Below are 24,747 nucleotides of genomic sequence, written 5' to 3' on the forward strand. Positions count from 1 at the left end.
TCTGGCTCTGACTCTGCGGGGGTGATGGGCACCAGGCAGCACGGCAAGGCAGACTCCCCAGAGCACCAGGCCACCAGCGCAGCCGTATGGGTGTGCCTGTGGTCAGGCTGCACAGGCCATCTTGGACAAGTGGCAGAAGCTGTGAAAATAGCTCTTTGACATCCCCTGCTGTTTTTAAAAACAAAACAACCACAAAGAGGTTGAATGAAATGCAGAAAATATTCTTGTTTCATATGGAGCATTTGTTTTCTCTTTTCCTTTCTCTATTTAGTTTCCTAATTATTTCCTTCTTTCCATCCTTCCTACCTCCCTCTCTCTCTCTCCCTCTCCCTCCCTTCCTTCCTTCCCCCCTTTTCCTTCCTTCCTCCTTTTCTTCCATTTAAAAAGATCTTCCTGTTTCTATGTCTTTTATCCCCATCTAAATTTTCTTCTCTCAATGGACACAGTTTGACTCTTTCTTTCTGTTCCCCATTTTTCACTTCTCCCATGCCTTTGTATATTAATCCATCTCTCTAGCTTTGGGTACATACTATCCCAAATGTACAGTTTTATGAATTCCAATATTAGTTTAGTTTTTTTTTTGCATATATATATTCCAAAGCATCTTCAATTAAGCCAAGGTGGGAACAGGAAATTCTAGAACAAAATGAAACAATCCCCACCAAACTTTAATTCAGATAAATAAAAATGTGTATAAAAGGACAGGGTATTTGGCAGCAGCTGCCTGTCTCCTCTGGTCATCTCCATATCCAGCAGCTGCAGGAACTGGGTGAGTTCTTCTCATTTTTAGGCTTTGAGCCTGTGGCCTGCTCTGCATGTTGGGTCCATTGTGGTTCAAAAGCACACTCCTGTTCTCTTGGCTGTTCCTCACACAACCCCTTCCTTACCGTGAGATCTTCTCCAGGTTTCAAGGTATTCATGGACAGGAATAGGTACATCATATGACCTCAGCTTAGTTCATTACATGCATCTTGAACAAGCTTAATATACAAGATGGACTTTTCTATCCTGTGGCTATTTTTGGTCCCTTGGATGACTGGACCCTTCCTCAAGATTACAGATCCTCACTCCTAAGCAGGTTATCTGCCTCACCCACCTACCCAGGCATGGAGTCCTATTAGGTTCTCTGAAACCTTTTCTCTTTTTGCTCCATGGCCTAGATTAAATCCTACTAGGGCCTTGACACTAACTTCCATTCCCCATTTCAATTCCTTCTTTCCTACACTCTCTCCAAAGTTGCTTACTTCAACAGTTACTTTCCCGGCCACCCTTTATAGTCTGTTCGCTGTGGTTCCTTATCCCTGGTTCTGGTTGTCTTTTTCCTAACCTAAGAATGTTTCCTGTCTTCTTCACCTTCTCACTTTCTATTGTCTTATTACCCATCACCCCACCTTCCCCATGGTGCATCTCAGACTGGGCATTGTTGGGGCTGCCTATCCATCACCATAAGCATAAGAAGACTTTGGGTGTGCAGCTGATCAGCTGCTGGCTTGGGGAATGCAGTTAGATCTACAGCCAAAAGCAAGTTTTCTGCTCCATCCTCCCTGAATGGTATCCACAAATGCACCCATAACAGAATGGAAAAGTTTTGAGCCTCCCTCTGATTCTTACAAGGAGTCAAGGTGAGGACTGCAGGCAGGCAGTCTATGAGAGAACTCAGCAAGGGCTGAGTTATGCATTTACAGATATTTTTCCAACCCCAGCAATCAGATAGGTTATTTCTCCTCCTCTGAGGAGAACAAGATGATGGGGAGAATTTTACTATTCTTTCCCAGGGATGGAGTATATGCCCTTTTCCTTACAGAAAACCTGAGTGTAGGATACCATGGCTTCCTGACATTTGGGATTTGCATGGGGAATATGGCAGGAGCTGTCACAATTTCCAAGAGGCTGAGGATCTTAGGCGTCTTTCCCTAATATTTTTAAGTCCAGGAAAGAGAATTAAGGCCCCTCTAGCTATTTCCTTTCCCTCCTCATGATGACTCCATTCCTCACTCATTCATCTCTCATGAATTTTGCCCTCTTGTCCGAGATCGATCCATACAATCTCCCAGAAGTATCTCTTTGGCCACTTCTTAGGCCTGGAGGTACATACTAGCCCAAGGCACTGGCCACCTTGCAATATGGACCTGGGGAGGAGGTCTGTGAAGGGCAGGGAATTCCAGTGTCCCAGGTGCCCAGAGAGCCATAGAAGGGAGGTTACTGTTCTGATGGGCATGTCTCATCTGTGAGCAGGGGCATAGGAGGTGCCACAGCAGCCTCTAAACTGTGGAGCCAAGGCAGAGGCCCTGGTTACTTGGGTCCAAGGGGAGTTGGTATTGTATATATCCCATAGAGATCTATAGGTCTGACTTACTCTACTCCTCTCACTGGGTTTTGCTGACTCTGTTCCTGGAGATGTTCCTATAAGGAGATCCCAAGGACAGGGCTGTAACTACAAGGGGGATTGAAGACCTGGGACCTTCTCTTCACTTTTATCACCTTTCTGATTCCAGCCAAGAATGTGTTGTGATTCCAAAACACACGCAGCAACGATGTGTTAGGTCTATTCTGGTTTCTGCATTGATTCACAATGAATAAAAATTAAGTTGGTACTAAATTTTATGGACTCATTTTTTTTTTAATTCCTCCTCTTTGAGGTTTAACTAGATAGTGCCTGTGGGAGCTGAAGGCCATTTTAATTAGCATCTTACTACTGCAAAGAGAGGAACTCTGATCATTGCGGGGCAACCTCCAGTTGCCACCTTCTCTAAACCTGTGACCCGCCTCTAAGTACTTGCTATGCATAGTGCACCGGTTCTTCAGCGAGCTGCCTTGGCCTGGCAGCCTTGGTCTCCCCTGCCTGAACTTCTAAACTGGTACTGAAACATGACATCTCACCCTCCTCCCAGCCCAGGGGGCCTTGTGTTAGTAATTAGCTTCCAAGTCTATATACCTCGTGCTCCAGTTAGGTTCTCCAGGGTGGAGACGTGAGGGTTGGAATAACATCTCAAGGGTTTCTTCATATTACCCAGATTACTTTTCTTATATATTAATGGGTTAACAAGTATGAACAAAAGAGAGAGATGAGAGGGTGAAAGCACTCAGTAGCAGCTACATTGCTCAAATGATAGAGGAAGAAAGAAAGAGCTGTTTTCTAGGGTAATGCTTCTCGAGCTTCATGGTCCTCATTCTCAACTCAGAGAAGTGTGTATAAAATGCAGCCTGCACCCTTCCTGCCTGAGACTCCCAGTGATTCTGATGCAGATCCAAATTCGAGAGCGACCTTTTAGGGCCACAACGTGCAGAAACAACTCTGCTGACAGGAACTACCTCATGAACTGAAAAACAATTTTTTTTGTTAAAGAAGTGAAAATTTCTTTTCGTGCATGTGAATTAATTATTATTATTTTTTGAGACAGGGTCAGTTGTTGGATGTTGCCCAGGCTAGCCTCAAACTTATGATGGTCATCCCCCTGCCTCATCCTCCTGAGTAGCTGGAATTTCAGGCATGTGCCACCACGCCTGGTGGAAAATGGAAATTTCCTAATGAACGTCAAGAAAATACAAATAGAATCAGCTCCTAGAGCACACACACACACACATAAAAATGGTAACCAGCAAAAATACTTGTAAATGTCAAATATAAAATTGGCTATTTAATTTGAGTTGGTAGGTTTAATTCATCTATAATTAATCCTAGGTTTATTTTCAGCTCTGGGCTGTTTGCATTTGACCTTGCTTCCTGTCTTCCTATCTCTATTGTCTCTATAGTTTTGCTCACTTACTGTTGGATTTTAGAGCCCTGAGGAAGAGGAGCCCTTCCCAGATCAGGCTTCTTTACTTGGACTGTTCTGCACACAGACCTGCCCTCTGCCTGCTGCCTGAGCGTTGGTCTTGATATATAGGAACATTCTGTCACTCCATCAGCATTTACGAGGCAGAATAAACATTCTAAATGGTCTCATAACTCTTTACACTTATTTAAAAATACAAAGTATGAGGCAAACAAAGAAGCGTATGGCTTATTTTGTCTTCCAACGGACTCAATATATCCTCCAGACTTCAGTTACAAGGTTAGAAAGCTATTCACTCAGATGAAAAAGAGAATGAGCTTAGAATACACATAACTCACCCACTGTGAGTTTGTAAATGTATTTCCAGAAAGTTTAGACAATTTGTAAATCTCCCCAAGAAATAAGGACGTCTCCCACATCTTCCCAAATTAAAACATAAAGTCATAGTATAATCAATTATAACATGTTTAAGGTGATGTTGTCAAACGAAGAGTTGAGTGATTCCCTTGAGTCCAGTTAAAAAAGAACCCCAAAGGAAACTTTTTTTCGGTACATGCACCTGCTATTTCCTTGTATTTTGCAGGTATATTCAAAATAGAACAGAGAAGGGATACACTCAAAAAGAGCATATGTTCCAGAACAAAATGAAATTTCTAACAAAACTACTTTCAAACTTCAAATTCTGTACCTGGTTCTTATCTTGGCCCAATGGGTTTTATTTTTGTTTCTATTTTGCCTCAGATTTCTTGTTGCTTACTAGTTTTTTTTAAGTAATTTTATAGTTATTTCAATTATCTGTTTTATTTATTTATTTATTTTTACATACATGACAATAGTAGAATGTATTACACTCATTATTACCCTTTTACAGCACAAGTTTTCATAACTCCGGGCATAAAGTATGTTCACGCCAAATTATGCCATTATACATACATGTACTGTTTTTTTGCATTACAATTATTAATACACATATATGCCACAATTTTTCATATCTCTGTTTGTATGTAAGGTATGTTGACACCAACTTCAAATCTTCTTACATATATTTTGAATAATGATCACCATCATATTCCCCCATTGATTAACTGTTGCTGTAACTTTTGTTCTGGGATAGCTTATTAAAACTAGTTTCATTTCCATTATGACCTGTGACTCCCTTGTTCTGGTCCCATAGTCACCACAAGAGAGCTACTGGCCTGCCTGGTGTGTGAAGAAGGGCTCCTTGCAATTTCTTGGGAAGCAGGTAGGGTAGGTATTGTGTAGATCAGCTTTTTGTTTCTGTGACCCAAATACCTGATACAGCAACTTAGAGGAGGAAAAGGTTATTTTGGCTCATGATTTTAGAGTTTCAGTCCTTGGTTGGCTGATTCTACTTCTCTGGGCTTGCGGTGTGGCAGATTATCATGGTGGAAGGGTGTTGTGGAAGAAAGCTACTCAGCTCATGGCAGCCTGGTAGCAGAGAGAAAGAGAGCAAGGGACAAAATATCATCCCCAAGGACACGCCCCTAGAGACCTAATTCCTCCAGCCATTCCCCACATGACTACTATTACCATCCAATAATGAAATGATTAATCCATCGAAGGGATTAATCAAATGATTAGGCTCTCATAATTAAATCATGTTACTTTTTAAATATTCCTGCATTGCCTAACACATGAACTTTTAGGGGAACACCTCATATCCAAACTATAATAGGCATCTTTTATCTTCTGTTCCAGAAATGCAAACCCCTTGAGAGGTAGAGATGCCTTTGCATCCTCAAAGCAGGTATACAAGGAGAGAAACAGGTATTGGCATGGGCAGCTGTCCACTAGCCTCTCTTCAGTCACCAGACAGTGAAGACTCTAAGAGAGTATTGATCCCTTCACAGGGCAGCCATGACTCAGAGTCTAAGGAACTGGCATGACTCATTAGAAGAAAAGAAGCAAAGGGTACATGCCTGTCAGACAATAAAATAATACCCAGCATTTTAATAATCACAGATAATAATTGATTATTATGAATAAGAATTAATAATTATTAAAAACAATAACCAGACATTGTTCTATGTATTTAAAATTTATTATTTTAATTTTTAGGATAAACTTATGAGGTGGGCACTAATATTAATACCATTATATAAATAAGGAAACTGAGCAGAGAGTGACTAAGCAACTATTAGTCTCTTTTGGGTTGCTATAATAGAATACCCGACTCTGGCAATGTATACAGGAAAAAAAAAACAAAACTCATTTGGCTCACAATTCTGGTGTCTGGAAAATCCAAATAGCATGGTGCTGGCATCTGGCGAGGTCTGCCTGGCTGCATCATAACATGGCAGAGAAGTAGAAGAGTAAGTGGGTGCATGCAAAGGGAGAGGTCATGTGACAAGACAGGAAGCAAGAGTCAGGTGAGGGGCCAGTCTTGCTTTTTTATAGCAACCTACTCTGGAAACTAATCCATTCCTCACTCCTGTGAGGCCCCACCCACTCCAAGAGAGCATTGATCCCTTCACAGGGCAGCCATGACTCATTGACCTCTTAAGAGTCCACCACCTTTCAACACTGTTACGTGGTGGACCACCTTTACAGCACACTGACCATAGCACTGTCCAAGGTCATATAGCAAATAAATAGCAGAACTGGCATGCCAACTCTATGTGATTTCAAGGTCTAGATTTTTTTGACCTGTGTGTTACACTATCTTCCCTATATTGCAGAGTGGAGAAAAGTTGACATTCTGAGTTATGACAAGCTTAGAATTAATTACCCCGGACGCTGAGCTTAGAGTACACATCAAATCCACTTCCCAATGGAGGCTGGGCTATGGCTGCTGAAAGACTCCCTGCCCTGGTTAGGATGGTCCCCTTAGGCCATACAGGGGACTGTGGCCCCCAGGACAGAAAGATGCCAGCATCTTTCCTTCCTCTCTCCATTTTAGCTTTGTACAAAGCAGTTGTTCTTTATAGATGTGTCACTTACTTGACTGATTGAAACCAGAGGTCAAAATCAACCAAGGACGGTACCAACATTTCTATAAAGGAGGGATTTAAAGGTGATAACTGGCTGTAGAAGAGGAAGCAGGCTTGGAGGACGAGTCTTGAAGCTATTTTGTATAGTAAGTCATGGTTTTATTTTAAAGTGTGTTTGTTTGGGGGAGATTGGGTCTGAGGGAGATTTGGGCCACGTCTCTGAAACAGTCCCTGGTCCTGTTGCTGGCGCACACAGACTGTGGCTGTGAGTGATATGTTCCTAAGTTTAGTTACATCCATGAGCACACCGTGCGACTGCACCTTCAAAAATACAGTCAGGTGCACCTAGAGCTCAAAGAGCATCTGAAAGGCCAGCGGCATGGCTAGCATTTCTGAAAACTTCCCGACTGAGAGCCAGACGGGAGAAGGAGCTTGGGTATCTGCGCTCTGGGCTGGGGGTGTGCTTAGTGATCAGGAGTGGATGAAATTCCATTAGAGGTAAATGTTGTCAGACAGCAGGCTGGAAAGATATATTTTAAGCTGAGAAATTACTTAATAAATTCAGACCAACACTCTGTGACATTTCCCACAAGACTTTAATGCTGTTTACAAATTCCAGAGAACACCCTGAGTCGTTTCTGGCATGGGCTTATGATTTATTTCAAAGGAAAATGGGACAGAGTGTGTGGGTTTGTGTTTAATGTGAAAAGGGATTTGGAGATGAAAAGTCAACTGGCATGAAAGATTGCAGGGCAAATGCAAAGTCGCAGAGCGTGTGGGTGGCCTTGGAGCATGTAATAGGGTGTGGAGAAAAGGGGCCTCTCACCCTTCCAGGGCTAATCAAATGGTTCCATTTTCACAGGCCAACAGCGCATTAAGGAGGGTGGGTTAGGAGGCCAGGCTAGATCCAGGCTTTCTGAAGCACTCCAGTCCTAAAGATGTTCATACCAAGAACAGGCAGGGCGTCCGTCCTAAGGAGGAAAGCCACAAAAATCAACATGTCGAGGGCATGGCCTTCATTTGCAGCAAGATGGACTTCAGTTAGACCCAAAGAAGGCATTCCTAAAGAAAATAAGACCTTAGATGAACGATGTAAGGAAGGTCTGGCGGCAAATTCTCCATGTGGGATGCTCTGTGTTTGTTGGAAACAAGGGGATGGATTGGATGACCTTGTGATTTCAATCTCCACGAGGTGCAGAGACCATACAGGGGTCAGGGGAGGGGATATTTCAGCAGTTCACAGCTGGAGTGATCCAGGGGACAGTGGTTTAAGTACTGGGTGATGGGGGAGGCTGTGATGTGGGACCAGGCTAGCAGGGAGAGGACAGAGTCCTCCTCCTTCCCTCCTTCCCTCTCTCTGCCTTTTCCTCTTTTCCTAGGAAACTCCTAGTTTCATTCATCTTGTTTGCTATGGAGTATGTGGTTTGAATGGGAAATGAGGACAATGACGTTCCTCATCTCTCTTGGAAAAAAAAAATGACATTCCATTTGGTTTTGGAAAATACACAATATTCCACTTATAAAATATTCAATCACTGTCATTAATCCTCCCGCCTGGGCTGGCCCTGCCCCAGTTAGGCATGAGCCACAGACTTTGGCTGTAGCCCCAGGCTTCTTTTTATGGACAATATCATTAGAGGTTCCAGAGTCCTGTAGATTGGAGCTCTCCAGGGTAGGGGTCTGGACCCACCAGCTGCCTCCAAAGCAATCTCCCGGCTCAAAGTCCAAAGGCTCCAATCAACCAGGGCCTCCCGCCACTGGGCTGAGGATTTATAGAGAGGTTCTGGGCCTTGACAAATTAATTCCTGTTAGTGCAACAAAGGGTGCCCCTCCAAAGGTTCTGCCCACTCTCCAAAGCTCATCTGCCTTAAAATGTGGCCAAATCTTTCTACTCCTATGCTGCCAGACTGTTCTTTTTCTTCCTCAAAAATTTTTTCTTACATTTTCCTGTCTTTTCTCCTCTGTTTTTTTTCTTATTGTTTTAAACCTTAGTATCAATGACAAATAAAATTGTATATATTTACAGTGTACAACATGATGTTTTGACATATGAATGCATTATAAAATGATTAATGAAAGCCAGTTAATATTGTCTTACACACTTTTGTGGTGAGAACATTTGAGATATAATCATCTTTTAGCAATTTCAAGTATACATTACTCATTCTAGTCATCAGGCTGTAAAATGGATCCCCAGAATTTTATTTTTGCGAACATCTCCCCTATCCCTTGTTCATCCCAGCCCCTGGCAACCACCATTAACCACAGTTAATCTGTGAGATTGACTTTTTTTTTTAGAGGCCAGGATGAAGAGAAAAGGGAGCCCTTGGACACTGTTGGTGGCAATGTAAATTAGTACAGCTGTTGTGGAAAATGGTATGGAAGTTCCTCAAAACCCCCAAAACACAACTACCATAGAATCCAGCAATCCCACTACTGGGTATGTGTGCAAAGGAGATGAAATCAGTATGTCGAAGAGACATCTGCACTTCCACGTTTATTGCAGTTACTGTTCGTAATAGTCAAGATATGGAATCAACCTAAGTGACTTCCAACAGATACATGGATAAAGAAAATGTGGTATATACACACCATGGAATATCATTCAGCCTTAAAAAAGAAGGGGACCTTGTCATTTGGGACAACATGAATGAATCTGGAGGACATTATGTTAAGTGAAACAGATCCAAAAAAAAAAAAAAAAAGACAAATACTGTATGATCTCACTTATTTATTTTAAAATAATCATAGAATTCCAAAATGTCAGAGCAGAAAGTGCTTTGGGAAATGCCAAGGCCAACATGCTTCTTGGACAATGGGAAAAACTCAGGCCCCAAGATCTATTAGTAGAAGTTTTCTCCAAACTTCAAAGCAACAACCACTTCCTCTCCCACCCACCTCCACTCCCTTCAGAGGGGCGGGTGTTTGTCAGGGCCTGGCCATGTTGACTGGGGAGAACTGCAGTGGGTGGCCAGGCCTCTGGAGGGCTGTGCTCTCCGAGGACAAACCGAGGCTCTAAGGAGGGCAAGCTGCCGATGGCCCTGCATTCTAGCTCCAGGACAGTTTTCCACTCTACTTTCTGCTGGAAACCTTCTTGTTTCAGGCTCCACCTCCTGCCCGGCTTCCCCATTCCTCTGGATGCCGCCTCTTATGCTCTGGAGCCATCTGGGGGCTTCATCTCGTGGACCATCCTAGGAAATGTCCTCTAGGGCTTAGTGTCTTGTGTTCTCCCCGGTGGCTGGGGGCTCTGTGCTCTTGTCCCTCCAACCCCAGGGACACTCACTCACTTTGCCCACCTGGGACACCATTGACCTTTGCCAAAGCTGCAGATTGGTCTGCATTTGGCATTGGGTGAAGGTTCCTTGGGATTTTGAGGATGGGGCCCTTTGCCTGACGACACAGGGAGAGTGGGGGTTACTCTGTGCTTTTGGAGGGGAAACTAGTCAGTGGGTGAGAATGGTGCTGTGGCCTATCAGGCTCCCCCCTCAGCCTAACCCTGGAGCCCGAGGGAGGCTGTTGACATTCTTGTCACTGGAACATTTTGTTCCCTGCTGGAGACTGGCTCCCTCCAGCTGTCAGGAGTTGTGGGTGGCTGTCCTTTGTGCCCAGCTGTTGTCACCAGCCTCCTGCTGAGGGTGCGCGCGTCTCCCTAGAGTCACGTGGAGCAGATACCTTGGATGCTCTCCCACCTCTTCGGGTCCCTTCCAAATGCCACCTAGGCCCAGGAGTCTCAGGGTCTGGAGTTGGGGGCCATCCAGAATCACAGATTTGGGGAGATCTTAGAAGCTATAAACTTCCTGTCTGGGAGGAGGAAACTGAAGGGCAGGCAGATGAAGTTCCCCCCAAGTCCTGTAGTTTATTAGCCACAGAGACAGAGCACCAGTGATTGCCCCTTGCTCTCAGGACATAAAGAGCTGCCACCAATGTGACCGCCATGAGCTTCCCAATAGTTCTGGGTGGTCACCCCTTTTCCTGGGAGGGGAGACAACCCTTTGCAGTGCTCTGAAATCTGACTTCTCAGTCCTTCTCGGGTTTGCAGTATTTCCTTGGGGGTGGGTAAGGGTTAGGGACTTGGCAGGCCCCGCCAAGACCCAATAGGTAGCGCTGTCCCTATTCTGTATTTCAGGTCTTTGCTCTCTTAAGGACATCCATAAAATTAGGCGGCTAATTCATGGTGTGGGAATGGCAAGGTCCTTCCAGCTGTCAGAGGGAATGCAAGCTGTGTTTTACTCTGAATGCCTGCAGAGTTGCTGGGGGTGAAGGAGGACAGGGGGTGGCTGGATATGCAGAAGCACCAGCCCCTAGCTCTTCTGGATGCTTCATAGGGCTCATTGAACTCTGAAGCTGCACCTTCCCCACTGGGGTTGGGACTGGAGTCCACAGCTCACTTGGGTTTGGTCAAATGCGGCAGCCCACCTGCCAGCAAGATTGCCCAGACCAGGCCAGTCCGCCCCTGGAGGCGCACAGGGAGTTTAAAAAAAAAAATTCCAACAAGAACAAAGCTGAAGCTAAATAATCCATGATAGCCAGAACAGAGCTTCTCTCTCACCACAGAAAGACAGTCGTCCAGGCCCTCTTTGTCCTCCTGTAGTGGGCCACAACATCGTCCACCGCTGGGACATTCTTTAGTGATGGGGGAACCATTTGTGAGATGCTAACAAGGGCTTGGGAACTGTTGGGGTGAGGGCAGAGCCAGAGCTTCCACAATAAACATCTTCCTTCTGGAAGCAGCTCTTGTCCTAATACCAGCTCTGGGCTTCCTGTGATGCCCGTTCATAAATGATTCAGGCCTCACTTTTTGAGAGCATTAAAGCTCTCTCTCTTTTTCCTTCACCCGGGAGCACAAACAGCAGTCTGATGCCGGAATTTAATACCCACTAAAGCTTTCAGGTTCAAGAATAAAAAGGCCGCAGTGTAAACAGCCCACAAATCCCGCATCCAACCAGCAACAGCCGCCAGCTCGGCCGGGCTAAGGGCAGGTGGGCCACGGGGAAGTGCTGCTATGTTCCCATCTGGGAGTCCGGTGGCATCGTGCCCTCCGCAGCAAGGGGTGACCTACTAGGCTTCTGGGGTGCAGTTCTCGAGTTAGTCAGCTTTCCATCACTATTAAAAACAATCCTGAGATAATTAACTTGTAAAAAGGTTTATTTTGGCTCATGGTTTTAGGGCTTTTAGTCCATGACTAAGCAGACTATTGTTTTGGGCCTTGGGTGGGGGTGCCAGATGGTGGGAAGCGTGCAGCAGAGAAAACTCACCTGATGGCCAGAAAACAGAAGAGGAAGAGGAGGAGACCAGGGTCACACAATTCCCTTCAAGGATGTGCCCACCGTGACCCAAGGACTTCCCAGTAGGCCTCCTGAACGATCCCATCACCTCCCCTAGCACTACTCTGGGGACCAAGACTTCAACACATGGATTTTTGAGGAACAATAGCAGTTCTCTAACAGCCCCACTGTCTGATCGCTTCTCAGAAGGTTGGACATCCTCCCTGGGGTTGGCAGTCCCAAGCCCAGGTCTCCAGGAAAAACCGTTCTTTGGGGTCCCAGGGATTGAACCCAGAGCACTCAACCCTTGAGCCACACCCTCAGCCCTTTTTATTTGTTTTACTATTTAAAACTTTGACACAGGGTCTTGCTACGTTGCTCAGAGCCTCACTAAGTTTCTGAGGCTGGCTTTGGACTTGTGATCCTCTTGCCTCAGCCTCCTGAGCCACTGTGATTACAGGTGTGCGCCACCACACCTGGCTCAGGAAGGACTTTTGATCTGACTCCATTGCCCACAGTTAGAGGAAAAGCAGAGGGAGTTCTCCCGGGCCTAGGCACACGTTCGTCTGCCACGAGGAGTCTGGAATCCTGTGTTTCTGGCACCTGTTAGTTTGAAGCACTGTCTGTAAATCTGAGCCATCTTCCACGCTCCAACCTGGACTCTGCTGCTTCATAAAGTTTTCTCTAATACACCAGCCCAGTTTTCTGAAGCCCAGGTTGTAGTAAATTTCTATAAACAAGAATGATGGTGGTGGTATAGGGATGATAGCAATGATAATAGCCCCTCCTCACTGAGTATATTCCTTGTGCCAAATTCTCTTCTAGTGCTCTTTTGTATGAACTCAGTTTATTTGTACGACAGCGTTATGAGGTAAATAACAGCATGTTCTGATTTTGCCCGTGTGTGTGTGTGTGTGTGTGTGTGTGTGTGTGTGTGTGTTCTTCTCCCCAACACTGAGTTGTCAGAAGGAAAGGGGTGTGTAATGCAATGTGGAGATTGAGTGTTCAGGGGCCCCACAAGGCATTAGCTGATTAATCCTTCCTCCCTCCCTATATGAAGTGGTATTCTGCCCATTTCTCAAATGAGGGTCAGAGGCTGAGTCACTTGCTGACTGACCTCAATCACACAGCTTTATAAGTTCCCCAGTTGGACATAGAGTATGTACATTCTATGTCTTCTATCATCTCGTGGGTTGAAAGCACAATCTCACCACCTCTTACCCAGTGTATATGACCTTGGGTTTACCCTCTCTGTCCTTCAGGTTCCTCTAAAAAAATGATACATGCATGTAAGGAGCTTAGAACAAGGTCCCTGGCACATGATAAACACTCAAAAATACTGGCTAATATTATCATGTCTTAATGCAATGTCAAGTAACACATGTTTAATGAGCCCCCATGACATGACAGGAAAAGGCACTGTATTGAATGCTCTCCTGTTTTTATTCCTCTTCTCTACTTTCCAAAGTGCCTTGAAAAGCATTAAGCACATAGTAGCTGATCAATAAATGCTTTGTGATTGATTTCTGCAATGTAGTTTGGGAGTGGGTCTCAAAGAGCTCTTCTGCCTATGGTGAAATATCTCTTCCATCTACAATTCTTTGATTTTCTTTTCATTTCTCCTGTGCCTGATTTTGGAGGCGCCCGTGGCTGTGCCATGGTATAAAAGCTGAGTTCCGGGAGCCAGATGACCTAGAGGTCTACTTTTGATACTACACTAACTTCGACCTGGCTGAGTTAATTCCACCTTTGGGCCTCAGGGGCTTGGCTTAGCTAGTATCTCAGGCCTCTAGTGCACTTCAATTCTTAGGGAAAGTAAGTGCCAAGGAAGGGAAGACCTGAGATGCTCTCTAGCTCCTAGCTCTCAGATCTCAACTTTCTAACTTGCTAACTTTTAAAAATTGTTTTCATGGGCCTGGGGATATAGCTTAGTAGTTGAGTGCTTGCCTCGCATACATGAGGCACTGGGTTCAATCCTCAGCACCACATAAAATAAATAAAAAAACAAAGGTATTAAAAAATTATTTACAGCCAAGAAGTAGACTAAATGGATGTTAAAAACAAACAAACAAACAACCCCCCCACCCAGTTGTACAGATCCACTCCTAGCCCTGACTATGGTTGGGCTGGTCCCATGTTGCAGGCCTTATTTCTTTTCATTACCCCAGCTCAAGAGGAGGGAGGATTCTGTGATAGGGACGTGTGCACATGGTGAGGTAGCTACTTTGGGCAAAGTTCCTTTTCTTAGCTGGCTATTGGCACTTTTGGTTGCAATTATTACAGGAAAGAGTTTATCAGATTGCAAATGCTCAAAACATTATTAAAATTTTGCTGATGTTGATTAATGTCAGGCTGCCTTCCAGGGACCCTGATGTGTGTGTGTGTGTGTGTGTGTGTGTGTGGTGGGCGGTGGCAGTGGTGGAAGGATTAATCAAACCACATGCTTCATCTGAGAAAATGGAGAAATGCCGCCAGGCTCACTTCAGGAAGTGGGTGGGAACATCAGGGCTGTAAGGGTTATTCTGGAGTCCTCTCCATTCTAGACAATTAAGTCTTGACCTTCAGGTATATTGCTATAGAGAGAGGAAGCAGATGCAAGGTAAAGCTCTCTGGGAATTGCTGTGAGACCCCACAGGTACAATGATTATCTAGGAAGCCCAGGAGTTGTAATCACATGACTGGAGAAGGGAGAGCATCAAGTTGTTCTTGGAATTTCAGGATAAATTATGTGGCCTCCAGATTTTTCCTCCAACCCACGTGAGAGTTACTGATTTTCAGTTCTCTTTGAGATTATTTATTCATTTGTTTATTTTGGTACCAGGGGTTGAACTCAGGGGCACTCAGCCACTGAGCCACATCCCCAGCCTTAGTTTGTATTTTATTTAGAGACGGAGTCTTACTGAGTTGCTTAGTGCCTCGCCATTGCTGAGGCTGGCTTTGAACTCGCAATCCTCCTCCCTCAGTCTCCTGAGCTGCTGGGATTACAGGTGTGTTCCACCTTGCCCAGCTGTCGTTGTTGTTGTTGTTGTTGTTGTTATTATTATTATTATTATTATGCTGGGGATCAAACCCAGGGCCTTGTTCCAGCTGGGCAGGTACTCCACCACTAAGCTACATTCACAGTACTTTTGGGATTCTTTTTACAGAGAAAATATCTGCTTTCTGAATTTGCTGTTGCCAAGCCATTGGTTGAAAAGAAAGTGGATGTACCTAGCCAGGAGCTAGAGAGGGATGTGGGAAGGAGAGATGGGAGGAGGGCTCCTCCTCTTTGTCTCTGAGGACAGGAGCAGCCCAGGGCAGCTTGTCTCTCTGGTCTGGATCTATACTTTATTCTAAGAGTATCTAAGCTAAGAAATGCAATTGAAAGAGAATGCTTCTATGAGTTGCCTCCCATCTGCCAAAAACATGGTAATGAGTTGGTAGGGCCAAGTCCCATTGCAGAAACCTGTGTGAGGGAGAGCTCTAAGGTTCTGGAGTCCCCATTGAATACCAGGTGGGGCCTGGGGTGGGAGCCTTCTCTCCCTCCACAGGGATCATGGGGCTGCAAAAGAATAGGAGAGGGAAGAGCAAAAGTTGAACGACTATGAACTGCAAAGGAGCCTGGCTCCAGCAGGGGAGTGGCAGACTTGGGGCACCTTCTGAACTAAGTCAGCCCTCACCTTCCCTAGGGAACATCCCAGAAACCCTCAGTCTGGTGCACCTTCTCTTCCCTGTCTGTCCCCCAATGTTCCCTCATAGTAGAATATGGAATTTGCTTGCTGACATTTTTCCCCCCTATTTAGAGCAGTTCAGTGATCCTCAAAGGATCATGCTGTCCTCACTCTGTATCTGTGTCTGGCAAGTAACAAGGGGCCATAAATGTTAGTGAATCAACAAAACTGAAGGGACTTGGCACCCAGCAGACACAACGTAAGTGCCGTCTTCCTTCCCTGCTGCATCAAGTCACAGTTGACTTTCGACTCTGAGAATGAAGAATGCTGACTTTGAAGATGTCACTTTTTCAGGCCCATGGTTCCATTCCCTTCGGTCACATGGCCTTGCCTCAGGGAACACAGGTTTTTATGTTGGGTCAGTTTTGATGTTGAGACTAACTGAGCCCAGCGTACCTACGCTCTGTAATAAATTCCAAAGCTGGAAGGGGACCATTCTGGGACATCCACCCTGCACTCTTCCTGTCCATTAGCGTGCACTGCTGAGAGTTGACTGGGGAGCCCCACTCCTCAGCCGGCTCCCCCTCCTCTTAGGCACCCCAGCTCAGATGGAGCAAGGCAGAATTACTCGGCTACAAAATTATCTCTACTTCCTGCTAAGGAAGGAGGCAGGAGCAGGAGCCTCTTCCTTGGGGGCGAATTATTTAATCACTCATCTTTCCCCTCGAATCAGTGCAACTAATGAACATCTTTTGCCTCTTCCGCCTTCCCCTCTGCCTTCCCGCTCTGTCCTTGCCTCTTATTAGTCACATTCTCCGTGTTTGTGCTCTGTGCCATCAAGGATTTCACCAAGGAAAGGAGGGCTGGGCCACATTGCAACGCAGCTCCTCTCCTACCAGGGTGGCTCTTCCTCTCCAGGTCACAATCAGTCTGTTCTGAAGTGATACCAGCTTTGCAGGGACAATAAATGGCAGAACTTGCCAGTATCACACAAAAGGACAGACCCTTGAGCTCCCTCCGAGAGGGAGACTTCAGAACAAGGAGGTAGGGAAAAGAGGCGGGACAGGGAACGGAGGAGTCATTTGTCACGGCTAAATGGAAATTTATTGCTATAATCCCTGGGCTATAGAAAGGCATCAGCTAGGCTGACAAACGGAACAGGAACTCTAGCAATTGCTGGAAAAAACAAGCAATGTCCCTAAATCATTCTGAGGGCTGATGGTTCCTATTTCCAAATGGTAGTTGCATGGGGCTCCATGCTAGCTGGGGCATGGGTAGCCTGAGGTCAGGTGGTTTGGGGAACTGGGCTGCCCATTTCCTTGACTGCCTTGCTGTCAGCTCTGGCTGGTCACTGGCCGAGGGCCGAGGTGTGAGTTCTTTCTGCCTGCCTCCTGCCTCCCAGTGTGAGGGTGGCACAATCACCTCCTGGACAGTTACGCTTCATGAGATCTCAATCAACAAACCTGGATGATATTTACTAAGTGCCTAGCACTTCCCTGGACACCGTGGGGGATGTAAAAGAGTATGTATGATATATCTCCATGCTCCCAGTGGCTTGGAATCTATTTGAGGGAGAAAAGTAACACCAGGATTCAGGTGGAGAAAGCCTAAGTGCTCCCTGTTGAATATGCATGAAGGAAAGTGAGGGAGACAGATCACCTGCTGGGGAGGGGTCCGTGGACCTCTCATCCCTTCCATTTGTACCATGGTTTACAACTTGCTTTTGAAACTTAACCTCTTTTTTGTTTTGATTCCTATGTCAATATTCCATTGCGGGCAGTCATTATTTTAACCTTTTTTTTTTTTTTTTTAAAACAGGGCGATGGTTGAAGTTGAGAAAATGTAAGACCCAATTGACATGAACACCAGGGTTCTGACTCTGGGTTCCTTATTCTATTGAGAGCCACAGCCAAAGGGGCCCCAGCAAACTTCCAGCTGCCAGCAAACTTCCAGCTGCCAGCTGATGATTGGCTCACAGCGGCCCCAGCCAACTTCTAGCTGCCAACTGATTGGCTCCTCTGCGGTGATGCTCATTGGGCTGTTTCCCCGCCCTTTCAGACTAGGGAGCTGCTCATTGGGGGACTTTTTTTGGCTCCGCCCACGCAACCCAGCCAATCGGCCTCAAGAGCAGGGGGGTTGAGAGGCTTGTGGGAAGCCAGTGGTGGCAGTTGGGCTCTGAGGGGATTCCTGAAGAGCTGTGTGGTGCTGTGTGTGTTCTAAAAATAAAGTTCGTTTCTTTTGACAAGTGGCTCCTGAATTGTGCCCAGCCAGACTGCGGCATGACTCCATTCCTCATAATACGTTGAGAACTTAGAAGAGAAGACATGTCTTGAGGTAAGTAGGATTTAGATTAGTGGAAAGTAAAGGACATGAGATTTCAGGAAGAAGAAATAGCACGAGGAGATGCCTGCTTGGCACCTACCAGAAGCTTAGGAGTGTGGTGCCTGTTGAATTCAGCGTTGACTCCCCAGCACTGAGCATGGGATTGGGGTTGGTTCTCCAGAGAGACTCACTTAATGGCTGAATGGATTTTCGGTGGGGTGGGCGATAATATTGACTCCGAGAGCAACTGGGAGGATCTCAGGCTATCTTGTAAGTTCCTTATAAAGCTGTAGATAAATGGGAAAGGTTCTTGTTATTGGGACTTTGATGAAGACCACCCAGAGGCAGAGACAGGCTTGCCCAGTTGCCCAGAGTGAAGGCGGGGTGGAGAGGGTGGAGAATGTCAGAATCTTTGGAAGGATGACCCAGCATAGTATCCAGCTCCCCATGTGCAGAATGAAGAGAGAGGAAACTCCTAAGGTTCTCTTTTCTGGTTTCCTTTCTCTCTCTTCACATTTCTAGTCCTTGGCTTTCTTGCCTCTGACCCCACCTGAACCCTCCACTTTGGAACCACTTCTCTTCTCTGCCTTTCTTTGGCATGCTCTCTCTCTCTCTGTCTCCATCTCCACTCTCCACTTGGTGCTTTCTCCTCTGGGTGTTTATCTTGTCCAACCTCTTTCCTACCACCCCCTGCCAGTTCTGTTGCTCTCATTCTGGATGTTTTCTGACATCTGCCAGGTGGATCCATAACCGTGGTGAAGATTTCTTTTGGTTCTTCTCTAAGCCCTTCTATCTCTGCCATCTGCTTGACTCTGTTCTCTTTCCTCCCTGAATTCAGAGACCAAACAGATACCTTCTAATTGGTGCAGTGGGCCCTGGTACCCAACTCAATCAGTCTCTTTTACACTCCTGGTTCATATTGAAGCTTCCACCTAGGATTCATCCCCACACCCTGACCTAGCATCCCCTCAGCTCTTCCCTTATCTGCTGGGCCAGGTCTTGTCTCCTCTCCTTCCTTCTAACCTCATAATGAGACAAATATCTCACTGTCTCCTCGTTTCTTGACGTAATGCCCTGTACGTTTGTCTTCACTTCAGCATGCCTGACTAGAAAACAGTCGGGGGGGACGTCAACCTGGCTGGTGTCACCTCCTTTCAGTCTAGCTGACTGTTATATAAAAGCAGGCTCTTCATAAATACTTTTTGATGCTAATGCTCATGATGTTTCTGATGAAGATGATGATAAATGAGATAAATCACGACAAATGTTTCTGGAACAGTGCCTGGCACCAAATAGGTATTCAATAACCATTAGTAGACTCTTAATCTGAATGATAATGTTAATTGCTTTTCAAGACTCTAGTTTTGATTGCAAATAATGGAAACTGACTCAGAGGAGCTTCAGGAGGAAGGAAACTCGATGAGTTGGACATGAGCCTAGACCCAAGGCAGGACATGAAGTTGGGTTTCATTAGAGTCAGGAGCCAAGAAGTAGGAAGTGATCCAGGATGGAGACAGCTACTGCCCAGGCTGTGTGGTCTCTTCTCTTTCCCCCTTTATTTCTCTATTTCTGGGAACACAAGTTTTCTCTGCTCTTCTGTGTACCTGGTGGTATAGCAGTAGAAACCCAGGATAGCTTTCTTCACCCATTCTAAAAATCATAGAGTGGGCACTCCTATAATGGAAAATAGGTTAACAAAAGAAAAGCACAACACATTTACCTAATCAAAGTTTTAGGTGACACAGGAGGCCTCAGAAATGAAAACTCAGACACTCAGGGAAAACTGTGTTTCTATGCTTAGTTTGATGAAGTGCAGAAATGTGATTGGACAACATGTTATGATCTAAGGTAACAGACTGTGGGAAGTCCAGCAAGGCCTGCCTGTCTAGATTCCTCTGGGTCTCTCTGTGTGGCCTTCCTCCTTCCCAGGTACAGGGCAGGATCCTCTGGAAGAAGGCCTTCAAGGAAGAAGGCAAAACATGAACTACTTTCTGGGTTTTATGGCTGCCTTGGGACAAGGAGTTCTGGTTTCTCTGATTCACTCTGGGGGAAGAAGAGGGTCAGCAGACAGGACACAAGGTCAGAGAGACACTTTGTTCTCAGGCTGCTTCTGAGGACTTCCAGTCTCCTTTAGTTCAAAGTGCTCAGCAGGTCAACACACCAGACTTTAGGGTATCATTTTCTGATATCCTAAAGTCAACAGCAGAATATGGCCACCTCTGCCTGGTGTTAATCATATCCCTAAGCTCGCATTGCACCAACCCACATTCCAATTCTTCAAGGCCATATTTAAGGAAGAGAAATGTGATGAGCTCAGCTGAGGTTGAATGCCCGCTTGTTTTATCAGCTGGGTGGAGGACAGGATCATATCAGTGGGTGGAGGACAGCATCAAACTCCACAAACATAGGCACAGGAGTATTCCCCTCTGAGTGGCAAGATCCTTAAAAGCATGATGTGTTCTGAAAGATGGGAACAGGGCAGAAACAATGGAAAATACCTCCTACACTAACTAACTACAGTAGGAACCATGAAGCCTGGGAGACTGGATATATCCAAGCCAGTTAACCTGAGGTCTTTTTTCCAACTACCTTGGACTTGTGCACCCCAGGTGGTGCTCACTCCTAGAAGTCTGGCTGCAAATTAGTGCTGCACATAGCTCTCCCAATGTGAGGAAGGCTGCATGCCTGGATTCTTCCTTCTCCCACAATCCTTTGGGTTCTGAAGCTCACTGGGCCCTCCCAGCTGAGCCAGAGGGGCAGCCCCTTCTCAGAAGCTGATTACAAAGGCAAAGGCTCTCCGGCTCCTGGCGGAGATAAAGGGAAGCACCTTCGCCCACTGGCTGCAGCAATGGATGGGTTTGCCCTTCTGCAAGTGATTACTTTGGCTCAGATAAGGAGTCCAAGTAGCCGGTGAACCAGCAGATTTTCTATAATCTCTTTCCTGAGATTTGAGCTCCAACAACCTCAATCAAGTGCCCCATCACCTCCCCACCTCTTGCAATATTGACTTTGTGACCTCTTCTGAGAAGAAACAAATGTTTGAGCCTCTTGCAAGGACTGCAGAATTCTGGAAGCTCTGGATGCTGGGAAAAAGCAATGTTCACCAAGTAATGGAAGATTGTTGTTCGGAACTCAGGCCTGGAGTAGAGAGCGCTGGGTTTGTATCCTGGTAGATGACTCATAGCTAATGAAGTACTTTAAAAAATCATACTTAAAATAATCATGGGAGAACAAACTTTGTGGATTTATTGATGTCTATTTTATCATCTCATTTTATTTTGCTTTTGGAGTATATTTGAAAAGGATGCCATAATCTTTACAATGCCTTGAGCCTTGAATTCTGGATCTTTCATTTATTAGTATGTGACCTGAGTCAAATTCTTAACCTGTTTTAGCTCTAAGGTTTTCCAAAGTAAAATGGGGGAGAATTAGATTACCAGTCCTATTGGGTTACTCTGAGGTTGAAATGGGACTCAAGTGAACCCTTAGCTGCTGACACATGGTTAGAACTCTCTAAATTATAACTACTATCCCTGCTTCCTAAAGTGACCATAAACTCTAAGATGAGAGGATATTTAAAAATATAAGTACAGAACGGGGAAAAAAGCTACATTCTGATGAGAATTATCCCAGGAGTGTAACTCAGTGGACTTTGCCCCAAGTTAGGCCCTGTAGAATTGTCACATAAGGGGAAATGCCTGAGATTCGGGACCCTGTTAGGATTTAAGTAGAGGACTATGGTTAGGGGGGTGTTATCCTGACTTTCTCCATACTTGAACATCTAGAAGAGTACGGAAAGCAAACAAACAAACCAACACCAAACAAACAAGTGCTAGCACTTCATATTCTACGTGGATGGATCCCTTCCTGTTCACTTTCCCTCGCTGTTTTAGGATTTAGATGGCAGATATCATTCTATCCATTTCCAAGAAAGATGATCTTATGGTCCTGGCCTGAATTTAAGAGTCCCTTTGTTGGAGTTGGCATATCCCTTCCTCATTTTTTATTCATCTTTTCTTATTTTAATTGTCAGGAAGTCCTTTCTCAAGTCTTTCTTAAGGACTGGGGTTCTGTCTCAGTCTCCTGAGATTAGAGGGTACTGGGAAACCATCCACATTCTTTTTTAAAATTTATTTTAATTTTTTATTTGTTCTTTCTAGTATACATGACAGTAGAATGTATTTTGACATATTATACATACATGGAGTATAACTTCCCATTCGTCCACATTCTGCATTACCTCTTGATTAAGGGAATTGTTCTATTGACTGATGAATAGATGATATGGCTGGGTTGATTCCTTCAACTATCCTGCTTGCACCAGTCTCTGTGCTGAGTAACAGACATCCAGAACTTCGTGAGACACTTTATCTATATGGAAGGAAGGTCTAACACTCAATTTTTTCCTGTCTGGGTGGTAAGAGACGGGACTCATACCTGGCATTCATTCTTGCTCCTAATCCCACTGGCTGATTCTTTAATTGAATAGTTGCACACAGTAAGTTTTCTCAATATCCTCAGTACTTGCCTGGCTTTTCCAGCAGGGGATAATATCCTTGTGTGTACTAATCGGCTTTCTGGGATCATCCACATTCTCCAAATTCTCAAATGCGACTCAACCTGGAAACTCATAGGCAAACAGAATCCTGGAATTTGCATAAATGATTAAATCTGGCCTTTTGGATTTGACCAGCGGACTTCCCAGCTGGCTCAGTCCCTCCCTCTCACAGGGTGGAGCATTGCAGCATGGGCAAGAGCTGGGCCCATGCCTGGGGCAACCGGCCCAGGGTTAGTTAGAGCTCAGTTAGGTTGAGAACTCAGGCTTCAGAGCTCTGTCTCAGATCTACCATCATTAACTGTACAGCCTTGGTCAAGTTCCTGAATTCTTTGGGCCTTGATCATCTCATCCACAAAATGGGACTAATAGTTCGGAGCTATTTGAATGAAATGAGCTAATGTAGAAGCACTGAGCACAGTGTCTGAGCCAGACTAAGCAATTGGGAAACAATAACGATGAGAATAATAATAACTAGAATGAGTATTTCAAGGTGGAGGAGGTTGCAGGGGCCTGACAACTCCACACGAGTTTTGAGGATTTGTTGGCAGTTTCCAAAAGGAAACCATTCCTGGGCTACAGTGGAAAATTAGAAGGAAGGGAAAGGTGCATTTATTCTGACAGATGTGGTGGTAGGTACATCATCTGCTTTCTTACCCAACTTTTTTTTTTTTTTTAAAGCAGGAATTTGGTCCCTGCTTTTCCAAAGAAGTAAATTTCCAGAGACTCTAGTGACTTGCTCCAGGATCACACAGCCAGAAGTGGTGAGCAGGATTTGAAATCATGCCTATTTGACCCCACCTCAAAGAAAGGAGACTCTTAAAAAGCTAGTAGAGAAAAGAGTAAATAGGTTGATTGCTTATTCAGGCCTGGGCCTTATACAAATGTCATCTGCCTTAACTGCCTAAGTTTTGTTTTGTTTTTTTTTTTTAAATCCAGTATTACAGATACAATCAGTCAAGTTCAGAGAAGGCCAACAACAGCCTGGGGTAGAACAGCCATGGAGCTTGGATCCGTTCACCTGCCAGGCTGGTGTTACCTCCTGGGTCTCTCTGTCCAGTTCTCTGTGTGACCCTGGGCAGGTCACTTATCGACGTGCCAATTTCTTCACCTAAAAGGAAGGAAAAGAAGAGCGGCCACTCTGCCAGCCTCTTAGAGCTGTAAGGAGTCTGAGTGAGATAATGGATGTGAGAGGGCTTCATAAACTGGAAAGCTCTATATAAATGGAGGAGTTATTACCATCACTCCATAAAACATCCCCCACGCACCACGTCTTCCATCTCCCCCTGATGCTGTCTCCGGGCTTTAGTGCTTTTAGAGTCTGCTGGAACATCTTCCCGTCTCCTGGCACCAGAGAGGAAGGTCCCTCTACCTCTACTCCCCTGCGCCTCACTGCAGCTCCTAGAGTGGAGCAGCCTGCAGGGGCTCGACCAGGACCCAGGGCTTGGCTGGATGAGCCCACCGAGGCCCTCTGGGGACCACAGCTGTTTTGGGGTACCCTCTGTCCCCTCAAGGAGCTGCAAACACCATCCCAGGGCAGGCCTCTGCTGGGACCTTCTGGAGCACCCCAGCACCCAGCTGGGTGACTCTGTCACTTAGCTTTCTCCACCCATGACACTCGGGTGTTCCATTTCCAGTGGCTTCCAGTTGAAAACTCATAAGAAATGACCTCACACGCTTTAAACACTCCTTTTAAAGGTGCTTCTTTCCGTCCTGCCTTTCATTTTCCTCCCCTTCTTCCTTGCCCTCCTTCATCCATAGCTGCAGTCACTATGATCTCGCCTCCAAGTGGCCCCAGCTGATAGCCAGGGGCTCATCTCAGCCTTCTCACTGGGTGGCTTCCCCTGGAGAGAGGGGTCTGAAGTCAGGGCTGTGAGAGATCCTGGACATGACCTAGTTTGTCCTTGTCATTTTACAGATGAGGAAACTGAGAGCAGAGAAGAGAGCAATGTATTTGAGCACACTCCATTTGTCATCTCCCCTTATCCGTAAGGGGCGTGGCGGGGAAGAAGAGTGTCTAGATTTCTTTAATTTGAGAAGGCAGATCTGATCGCCTTAGCTGCCCAGTGCTCTTCCCCATTGCCTGCAAGGAGCAAGAGAAATGGCCTGAGTATGAGCAGTAAGGGGTGTGTGTGTGTGTGTGTGTGTGTGTGTGTGTGGTGGGGGAGGGGTGGTCAGAAAGTGGGGCACGGGAACTGATGCTAAAGAGAGAACTCACTGAGTGAAAGC

This window comes from Callospermophilus lateralis, chromosome 7 (genome assembly GCF_048772815.1).
Source record: "Callospermophilus lateralis isolate mCalLat2 chromosome 7, mCalLat2.hap1, whole genome shotgun sequence".
In the NCBI taxonomy this organism is placed as follows: domain Eukaryota; kingdom Metazoa; phylum Chordata; class Mammalia; order Rodentia; family Sciuridae; genus Callospermophilus; species Callospermophilus lateralis.